This window comes from Elephantulus edwardii, unplaced genomic scaffold (genome assembly GCF_000299155.1).
Source record: "Elephantulus edwardii isolate Elephantulus edwardi_28Jun2011 unplaced genomic scaffold, EleEdw1.0 scaffold00090, whole genome shotgun sequence".
NCBI classification, from domain to species: domain Eukaryota; kingdom Metazoa; phylum Chordata; class Mammalia; order Macroscelidea; family Macroscelididae; genus Elephantulus; species Elephantulus edwardii.
The window spans coordinates 1,288,093-1,298,903 of NW_006399840.1; the positions used below are offsets into that span (position 1 = coordinate 1,288,093).

The following is a 10,811-nucleotide window of genomic DNA, read 5'->3' on the forward strand; positions in this document are numbered from 1 at the left end:
ATCACATTAGATTTTGGACTCAGCCAAACTGGGGTGAGGGGAGGAGAAAATGTGCAACAATGAATAAAAATACTTATAAAATAATAGTAAACATGTTTCAAAAATAAAAATGTACATGGTAAAAAATAAAAAGTCAGCTAAACTACAGAGTTGTAACTTCTCTTGAATTTCTCCAGAGACAAGGGCTGTGTTGGTCACAGACCAACCAAGCAAGTGACCTAGGACATACAGCCCCCTCTACAGACAGATGTAACAGATGAAGTGACTCATCGGGGCAAAATAAGAAGGAAAGGGACAACACATCTTACAAGCCAGAAAGAATGTAGGTAATATTGTTTAGCAAATTGCTAAAAGCTGCATGTGGGCTAGTATGACTGTATAGACCCCTTGGGAGCCCTTCTCCCCAATATTGCACTAAGGCTTATAGGCAGGGAGATTAGGGCAACATTGGAGATCAAAGAGTATCTAAAGGGTGGCACCAAGCCCCACTCAGCCAAAGAAAGAGTGATTTCTTTGAGAAACTCATTGCCACACCTTTCTCCCAAGCAGACCAGCCTATGGAAAATACTAGACTTTTGGTTAGAAGAACAAGGATTAAAAAAAAAAAAAAAAAAAAGAATAGGGCTTCCTACAACCAGGAGAAGAACAAAATAAATGAATGAGATCTTCATTTTTTTTTTTACATTAAACTAGTCTAAATTTTCAATCAAATTTCATCGTTGGCCATTATTACATGATGAAATTAGCTTTCTATAGATGATTTTGCTTTTTTGTGTACAAATAACCATTAGTGGAGCAATAGTAAATAGTAATAAAAATAGTAATAGTAAATAGTAATAAAAAGCAAATGCTAGGCAAAGAACTTCATTAACCTTTGTTTTAAATTTTATTCCCAAGCTGCTTCAGCTTATTTAGCTGAAAAGAATGAATTATATATTTAAGCGGAAACTGAAAAGAGCTGTGATGTCCAAAAGGCTTGTTGGGCTTAAAAATATGAGAGATCTACATTTTATCAGATCTATAAACAGAACAATTTTTAAAAGCAGTCATTATATAAACTAGCAGCTCAAAGTAACTTCACGTTTTATCTTCTTCACAAGTTGATTCAAATCAATTGGCCTCATTCTTTGAAGCCTCATCAAAATTCTCCACAAAATCTGGAACTTCATCATCATCATCATCTTCTCCAGTAGCAAGCGGTGTGTTTCCACCCACAGATTATCTGGGCAGGGCTTCAGCCAGTCTTTTTAAACAACTCAGCAGACAATCTGCACCAAGTTGGTTAATGATGCTGGGTAATATTTCTGTCAGCTGCTTTGTCTCAGCATGGCGGTAACAGTGACAACGTTCACTACCAGAGATGCCTGAACTTTAGGATTATTAAAATGGGTCACTGTTCCTTGATTTGTAAACATACTCATCTCTTCAATATCAGAAATACTGTTTACCCCTAATTTCTTTAAGGAGAACTTAAGTGCTTTGTCATCTGCTTCATCTGTTCTACGAACCACTTTCTTCTTTCTCCGAGGTTCCTTTTTTACCAATGTGCACTTGTGTCTGAAGTTTGACAAGTTTTTTCTGATTCATGATCATTTCCTTCATCTTGGCAGAGAAGAAATTGGGCTGTGTGGGGGACTAGGGCTGGCATTCAGGGGGTCTTTGGCAGATCAGCTGAGACAGGCTGCACACAAGGGGAGGCAAGATGGCCTCAATGGGACCTTCTAAGAATCAAATCCCTAAGCACATAAAAAACTTCTCCAATAGGGTAAAAAGGAAATCCACAGACTGGGGATAAATATTTGTTAATGACATATCTGATAACAGACTCATGTCTAAAATTTATAGAATACTCCAGCACCTCAACAAGATAAGAGAAACAATGCAATAGCAAAATGGGCACAGAATATGAATAGATACTTCACCAAAGAAGACATTCAGATGGCAAACAAACACATGAAGAAATGCAAATAAAAACCACTATGAGATATCTTCTTACCCCAGTAACAGTTGTGAAGTTCAACAGAGCAGCAAACAATAAATGCTGGCGAGGTTGTGGAGAAATTGGAACCCTTTTTCACTGCTGGTGGGAGTGTAAAATGGTGCAACCATTGTGGAAGGCAGTTTGGCACTTTCTAAAAAATTTGGAAATAGAAATACCATTTGATCCAGCAACTCTACTACTGGGAATATACCCTAAAGAAACTAGAACTGTCATCCAAATAGATACATGCACACCCATGTTTATTACTGTGTTATTTACAATAGCAAAGAGATGAAAGCAACCCAGGTGTCCATCAGCAAACAAATGAATAGAAAAACTGTGATCTATTCATATAAGAGAATACTATGCAGCATTGAAAAAAATGAACTTGTAAAACATTACACAACACAGGTGACCTTGGAGGACATTATGCTGAGTGAAATATCTCAGTCACAAAAGGACAAATACTGATAGCACCACTGTTATAAAGGAGGAGTTGAGAAGAGATAGGGTAAGAGTGGATAGATAATGACCATTGCATTGGAATAGATGAAGGAAAGAACTGTTAGAAAGGAATCTATTAGGCATTATATGTACAATAGTTCAAAATAAGAGGTATATCACTGCAAAGAGGACTAGGGAGAAAAGGGGATGATAATTGTGCAACAATGAATGAATTTTTTCTTAACGTGAACTAGGGGAGGAGGGAGGGACAGAGGGAGGGAGAGGGGGTAAAATTTTCAAAAATGAATGAATGAAAATTTAACTTCTCTGTAAATGTTCGTTAAAATCACAATTAACATTTTATTTTAAAAAAGAAGAGGGTTACTTTGAATGAATAAAAGAATACCACACCTTGCTATGAATATTTGGACAAAGTGTTTTGCTTCTCAGAGTCAAAGGTTTCTCATCAAACTACAAGAAATAAATGGCTGAAGAGAAGATAACTCCCTTGGAGACATTTTAAAATGCTATATATATGTAATTTACAGTTACCGGCAGCTTCCTCCAATTTCACTGATAGCTAATTTTGGTTTGTTCCAAAATTGGAAATAGATGGATTTTTTTCATAGTAACACATCACTCATTCATTCACTCATTACCTTTGAGTTATAATTCATAACTGACCCTTCAGTGGATTTTCAGAGGCTGTAATTTACACAGAAGACTGTCCATTGTTCTCCAGAGGAGCAGCTAGTGGTTTCCAACCACCTGCCTTTGGGTTGGCAGCGCAACTCCTTATCCACCAGGCCAACAGAGCTTCTTAGTAATAGATTCAATCTATCTTTTTTTCCTTCAGAAAACATGAAGTGAAAATTATTGATACCACCAGAGATACCACCATTAACATTTTACAAAAGTAGATCTATTCTATACAAAATGAATGCAAACGTAGTTTTTTTTTCTCACTTAATAGTATAATAGGGGTAACTCTAAAGCCACTGCTGAATTCTGGTTCAAAGCAACCCTGTAAGACTGGAGAGTGCTGCTCCATAGGGTTTTCCAAGACTATAAATCTTTAGAGACGCACACTGCCACACCCTTCTCCTCCAGAGAACCTACCAAGGTTCAAATCACTAAATATAGCTCCACAGTATCGCATTAACAGTTGCCTAGGGTTTGGATGTAGTCCCTGAATAACTTAAACATTAAGCACTTGATTAGGAAACAGAAGGTCAAAAGGATGGCAGTTCAGACCCATCCAAGGGCATCCAAGTCCTTGTTATCTCCTGAAAGGTCACAACCTTGAAAACTCTATGCATCAAGTTTACTTTGCTGCGCTTGGAGTTGCCATAAGTCAGAGTCCATTCAACAGCAACTGACAGAAACAATTACCCAAAGGAATGTGTCAGGTTGGAAAGTTCAGGTGCGAGTCCACATCAATTGACAACCAAAAGCTATTGAATGGATTTGTACTCACAAAATTCCCCATGTAACAGAAGAACTGTGCTCCACAGAGTTTTCAATAGCTGATTTTTTTTCAGTAGTCTGCTACACTTTTCTTCCCAGGTGCCTTTGGATGGACTAAAACTACCAACAAAGCATTCAAGTACATACATAGCCATGTGCACCACCCAAGGACCCCTGTTTTTCAGAACACTCATTTACTCACTCGTAGGAACCAACTCCTACCCTCCATTCGGTTTCCAAAATTGATTTCATGGGAGGAGATTGGCCATCCGTTTCCCATGGAGCCACTGGTGGATTCAAAACCACCAGAAAGATAGGGACCTTGAGTTAGCAAAACAACTTCCTGTGAAACATGCCTCCAGAGTTTCCTTTCTTTAGGAAGGGTCTCCAAATTCTTCCCTTCTTCACCAAGTGTAAACCCTAGCAGCATTCTTTTGGTTTTTGCCAATTTGATATATAAACAGTAGTATCTCTCTCTGTAGCCTTACACTACTTGTTTTTCAAACAATCAGATAAAAGAGAACAGATTCCACTGTCTGTATTTTCCAGTGTGATTCTAGTTTTTCTTAATCTTAACATTTTCCCTGCCCGGAGCAATCTCTCTTGATTAGATCTCGGCCGAGGAACTAAAGCTTGCGATTCAAGGACTCCAAATCCCAGCATGCCTTACAAACACGCACATTCTAGCTGAAGGTGACGCAAGGGATGCTGGGATTTTCTCCTAGGTGTTTCGGCTTAGGTCACCAAGGCTGGCAGATATGAAGGTGGGCAGGTGAGGCTGAGTCAAGCAGGACACTGGGCGTGGTTTCCTGGATCAGCTCCAGGATTGACGCGAGGTTCCAGTAACGGGTGGCTGAGCTGGGCTAATTGCTCTTGCTGCTATTGCAGTCCCAGACCAACCCTGCACGTAGCAGGAGGAGGGAGGAGGCGGAGGGAGGGACAAAAATGAGGAGGCAATACTCCCCAGAAATGGCCACTGTCAGGGTATCAGCTTTCTGGCTGGCTAGGAACTGAAAACTCCCCACTCCTCCCAAGATCTTACTGTCCAAGAAAAGCAGCTCTTTAACAATGCATTCCACACCATGCATGTTTTGACTCTCTCAAAAAATAAAAGAAAAGAAAACTGCACTGATAACTAAAGGTCAGCAGTTCAAAGTCATCATCTGCTCCTTTTGAAGAAGAGGACAATCTCCTCCTTTAAAGATTTACAGCCTCAGAAAACTAATGGAGGGTCTTGATAGCAATGGTTTTGGTTTATGTAGAGAGGAGAATCTGGTGGCATGGCATGGTATGTGTTAAGACTGCCAACTGAAAGGTTAGATCTACCCACCTTCTTCAAGAGAAAGACAGACCATCTCTTTCCATCACCATGAGTCAGAGTCTTAAACTGTGGGTTTGCTTTTATTTTTGTTGTTGTTGTTTTGATTTTTTTTTAAATTCCAAATAGGAAAATCCTCACAGCTGGACTAAAATATAATGGACAGGGAAAATTCTGACACTATCAAGGATTTCATTATACTTGCATCCACTATTAATACTCATGGAAGCAGCAGTCAAAAACTCAAATAATGAATTGGGTAAGTCTGCAAAACACAAAGATGTCACCTTGAGGACTAACATGCACTTGACCTAAAGTAGTATTTTCAGTTGATTCGTACGCATGTGAAAGCTTGCCATTGAATAAGGAAGATTGTGCTGTGTGACTCTGAGCAAGCCACTTTCTTTCTCTGAGCCTCAGTTTCCTCATCAATAAAACTTATATTGGTCTTCTGGATCTTGTATTCTGTTCTACAAATCATTGTTACATGGTCATGATGTAAGGACTAATTTAGAGCACTGTTCTTCATGAAAAGGGAGCTCTGGTGAATTAGTACTTAGGGAATTGCACTGCTAAATCAAAGACCACACCTCTCTGGCAGTTTGAATGTCCTTGGCGAAAAGATGGGCAATCTCCTCTCAAGAAATAGACAGCTTTAGAAACCAAACGAAGCAGCAGTTATGAGTCGAGTCTGATACAATGGCAATGAGTCTGAACTTTGTTTTTTGTTTATTTTAGTTCTTCCTGAAGAGGAATGAAATATGTAAAAAGATGTTATTGCCTAGATAAATGTTGTTGTAATGTACCATCCAGTAGACTGGAATCATAGTTACTCTCTGAACAACAGATCTGAACCTTACCTTATCCTGTGCTATCCTCAAAATCTCTAATATCCTCAAGCCCATTGTAGTAGTCACTGCATCAGTCTCTCATTAACTCTCTACCTTCCCTAGCATATCTTTTTTCCAAAGAGTCATTCTTCTTAACAACATATCCAAACTATTTTTCACTGTCCTTCTTCTGCCTCTAAGGTGCACTCTGGTTCCACTTCCTCCATGACAAATTTGTTTGTTCTTTTGGCAGTCCATAGACTATTCAATACTCTTCTCAGATATCACAATTCAAAGGCATTAATTCTTCTTCAGTCTTTCTTATTCATTGTCCAACTTTCAGATGCATATAAAGCAATTGAAAATACCAAAGCTGAGATTAGGTGCATCTCAGTTTCTAAATTGTCATCCTTGCCCTTTGGCACTTTGAAGAGTTCCTCAACAGCAGATTTTTTTTTCCCAATGCAAAACGTCTTTTGATTTCTTGACTTCTGCTACTATGAGTGCTTTGCTTGTGGATCTAAGTAAAATAATTGGCAATTTCAGTCTTTTCTCCAAATATCATGATATTGCTTATTGGTCCAGTACTGAGGATTCTCATTGAGTCAAACTAACTCTTAGCTGACACTCTGGTGGGTTTTTAGAGCTGTAAATCAAATAGGAGGAGATTGCCCATCTTTTTCCTGAGGAGCCACTGGTGGGTTTGAATCACCAAAGAGACATCACCTTTGGGTTAGCAGTGCAACACCTACTGGTTTTCCAACAGAGCTCCCTACTTGAGAGTTTGAGTATCATGATACTGTCTGTTGGTCCAGTGGTGAAAATTTTTGTTTTCTTGACTTTGTTGAGATGTAGTCCATGTTGAAGGTTGTAGTCTTTGATCTTCTTCAGTAATTGCTAGAAGTCTTCACTTTCTACAGGCAAAACTGTGTCATCTGCATTACACAGGTTGATAATGACTCTTCCAATCTTGATAAATGAAGTTCTGTCAACTCCTCTTCTCCTTCAGTAGAGGAAAAGTACATAGATGAGATAAGATTGTTGGGCAGTGTAGCATCTTTGAGAACTCTGAATAAGACAGCCATGCAGTCAAGCAAGGTCATGAACAGTCATTCCAATAGATGTTGAGTGTTCAATATGCCATATATTGAACAGAATAAAATATTCTTGGAGCTGAGAAAATTTGACACTTCTTAATAAGTATCAAAGGGCCATGGTTGTGCAGTGGTAAAACACTCAACTGATAACCAAAGAGTTCATGGTTAAATTCACCATTAAATCTGGAGGAGAAAGATGAAAGTGTCTAATTTGGTAAATATTTATCGTTTTGGAAACCCTACAGGCTGATCCACTCCGCTTTCCAGGCTCACTCTGAGTCAGAATTGACTAGAGAGCAATGGATTTGGTTTGAGAGTTAGTAAGCAGCACAGGTCTCAGTCGTCAGTGTGAGCCCTGGTGTTTCCGATCTAATGAGCATAGCTCTACTCTCTTCTCCACTGGCCAACCATTTCCTTAATAATGTTCTCAACAAAGCATCTGTTTGCCAAGTAGAAGGGGTACAAAATGAGTGACAGAAAAAGAATCAATGGCTTTGAACTATGGTGTTGGAGAAAAGTACTGAATATCTCATGGACTGCTGAAAGAACAAACAAGTCTGTCTCAGAGAAAGTGCAACCAAGGTGCTCCTTAGAGGCAAGGAACGCAAAACTTCTTCTGACACACTTTGGGCATTGTGACATCAAAGGTTTATTATTCAAAACAGCTTTCCTAGACTTTGACTTTGCCACATGGATCAGTGAGATCATCCAAATAAGGTGTGTTAATCTATTCCAAGAGATTGAAATTGAGCAGATTCAGAGGTAGAAATTTGGAAATCTCAACACCAAGAAGGAAGAGGGAGCAATGTGCACCCTTAGAGGTCAGAGATCCCTGAGCCTGCCAAACTAAGATCTACACAAAAGCAATAGCAGCCTCAGAAGAGAACCAAAGACCAAGCTGAGATACATGTGCCTTGGGACTGCTGCCCCATTGAGCCAGAGCCGTAAGCGTTCACTCAAGCTTGTGGGAGGACTGAAGGAAGATGCCAAAACTGGCAAGATTAAGGGAATTTTTTAGCTCCCACCCATAAAGTTACTCAGAAGAAAACTGTGTTTGAATGGGGATGGAGCAACAGCAGGCTATGGATGAAATACAGAAATCAGTCTCACTCTTCTTGCCTCTAGGCCCTTATGATCCACATTCAGACATGATTCTCAAGGTATCTGCCATCTATGCTTATACAGATTGGAGCTTATGACAAAAATCTGAAAAATTTGCCCTGTGATAGCTACTGGGATTCTGGACAAGGAAATATACTGATGCTGCTGCATGATACATGACATTTGAAAGGCAATTACATGCCTACTATTGGACACTGATTGAGCAGAAGGATATAAGATTATTACTCTGGGACCTGAAATACCCATCATATCACAGGTGATGTCAGAGAAATACTCTAATAAAGAAGGTGGTGCCCCAAACAGTTCTGTGATAGAATGGAAATGGTGCATCCAGAAACATGCTACTGGGGGAATGCAGGGAGGCACACACTGTATCCATGAGCAAGTAGCCTTTTTTCCCATTGGTCCTACCCTGGAACCTCCAGAAATGCTGCTGGAGCCCATTGCCACATAGACAGTGCCCTATCAGCCTTCCTACTGATCAGCAAAGGGCTGCCTGGTTCGCAGATGGCAGTTCCATGGAAAATATTTGATGTGGAAAGATGTTGGGTTAAGACCAGTAGATGGCAAGACCCTGATTGAGGAAGGCAAGAACAGATCTGCACAATGGGCTGAACTGTATTCTAGTCTCTCAGCAGTGACTGAGGAATTAGAGTTAGAGTTCATATGTTTGGGTTTTTAGTGATTCATAGACAGTGCCTAATGGCTCAGTAATATGGTCAGGCAAATGGCCCATGGAGAACTGAACTATTAAAGGGACACCAGTGTGGGGCATGGACCTATGGAAAGCAGTCTGGGAATTTAGGGAGCATATTAAAGTTTGATATGTCAACACCCATCAAAAGAACCCCTTTTCAGTACTAAAAGGTGATTGGAATCAGCAGGTAGACATGTTGGGACACTCCCTTGGGGTGTCCAATTGGATCCAAGTAATGAGTGGACACAGAGTTGCAGCAGCAATCCAGAGACAGGCTAAAACCAGATACAGTCTTCTTTCTCCCTCTGAGTCACAAAGTGCCAATAAAGATTGTCTTGCTGCCAGCTAGAGAAAATGAGATTGCAGATAGCTATGTAACAGATTCCCAGGAGGCAAGGCCCTGTACAAAGTTAGCAAGTCAATTATATCGGATCAGTGACACCAGATGGCTTCAAATGGGTCCTCACTGGAATAATCTGGACTGGGCTTTGCATACCCTAGGACCAATGCAGCAATGGGCCAAGAAGCATCATATTAAATGGACATACCATGTTGCCTACCACCCTCAGAGTAATGGTCTGATAGAAGATTGGAATGGACAATTGAAACATTTGTTATCTAAAACAGAGTATAAGAGTATGAAGGGCTGGCTCACATGGCTTCAAGAGTGTGTGCTCATATTCAATATAAGAAAAGCTATAAAGGGGGTTCACCACTGGACAGATTCCTATGTTTCTCAGGAATATCTGGAGGAAATGCAGTAGGAGAAGATACTGGAGTTACTATACAATTCTTCCTCACTTCACCTGAAATGGTTTTCTTCTTGCCAGATGCTGTAGTCCCAGGTGCAGGGATGCAGCTACGGGTATGAGAAGCAGGAGTGATTGAGCAAACAACTGTAACACTACCTTTAAACTTGTATGAAAATATTCCCAAGGATCTGATGGGGTGGATTGTACCTTCATCTAAGCTTGCAAATATAGCATTAACAGTGAATACCACTATATTACCTAGTGGCCGGGACAGCCCACCAATAGTGTACCTGTGTAACCCTACCCAATATAAATGGATCTTGTTACCTGCAATTTGGACTAGCAAAGTTCCTGACTCTGATGTCCCTTCCCAAGGTGAAAAGTTTGAGTAAAAATAAATGATAAATGGAAGAAAGGAGAAATAATAGTTGACGATAAAGAAGTGAATAAATGGCTCATGCAATAAGGGAAATCTAACATTGCATTAATACCTCAGGAAATACTCAGAGTAAGGGAATAACTTTCTTCAGCTAAAGATCAGAGACTTCTAATCTTTCTTTTTTAAAAAAAATCATTTTAATGAATGTTTACAGAGACTTTACATTTCCATATATTCACTATTGCATTTTTCTCCCTGCCCACCCCTCCCACCAGTTCGCTCTTCTCTTTGACAAGTAAAAGAAAAATTATTTCATTGATATAGAATCACCCCACTCCCACACCAAGTACACTCCACTATGCAACGTTCATTCTGGACTCTTGTCATAACCATGTTGTTGTTGTTGTTGTTATGTGCCATCGAGTCGCCTGTGACTCATAGCGACCCTATGTACAACAGCCCTAAACTCTGCCCTATCCTGTGCCAATCTCACTGTCTCCAACACAATCCATCTCATCAAGGATCTTCCTTTCCCGCGCTGTCCCTCCACCCTACCAAGCATGACATCCATCTCCAAGGACTAGTCCCTCCTTGCAACATGTCCAAAGTATGTCAGACGAAGCTTCAGAATCCTTGCCTCCAAGAAGCAGCCTGGCTTAACCCTCTCCAGGACAAACTTGTTTGTTTTCTTAGCAGTCCATGGTATGTCCAATACTCTTCTCCA

At 40.1% G+C, this 10,811-nt stretch overlaps 1 pseudogene; it reads right to left on the bottom strand.

Moving 5' to 3' along the window:
- Positions 1-1,110: 1,110 nt before the first annotated feature.
- Positions 1,111-1,602, bottom strand: LOC102848412 (annotated as a pseudogene).
- Positions 1,603-10,811: the final 9,209 nt, after the last annotated feature.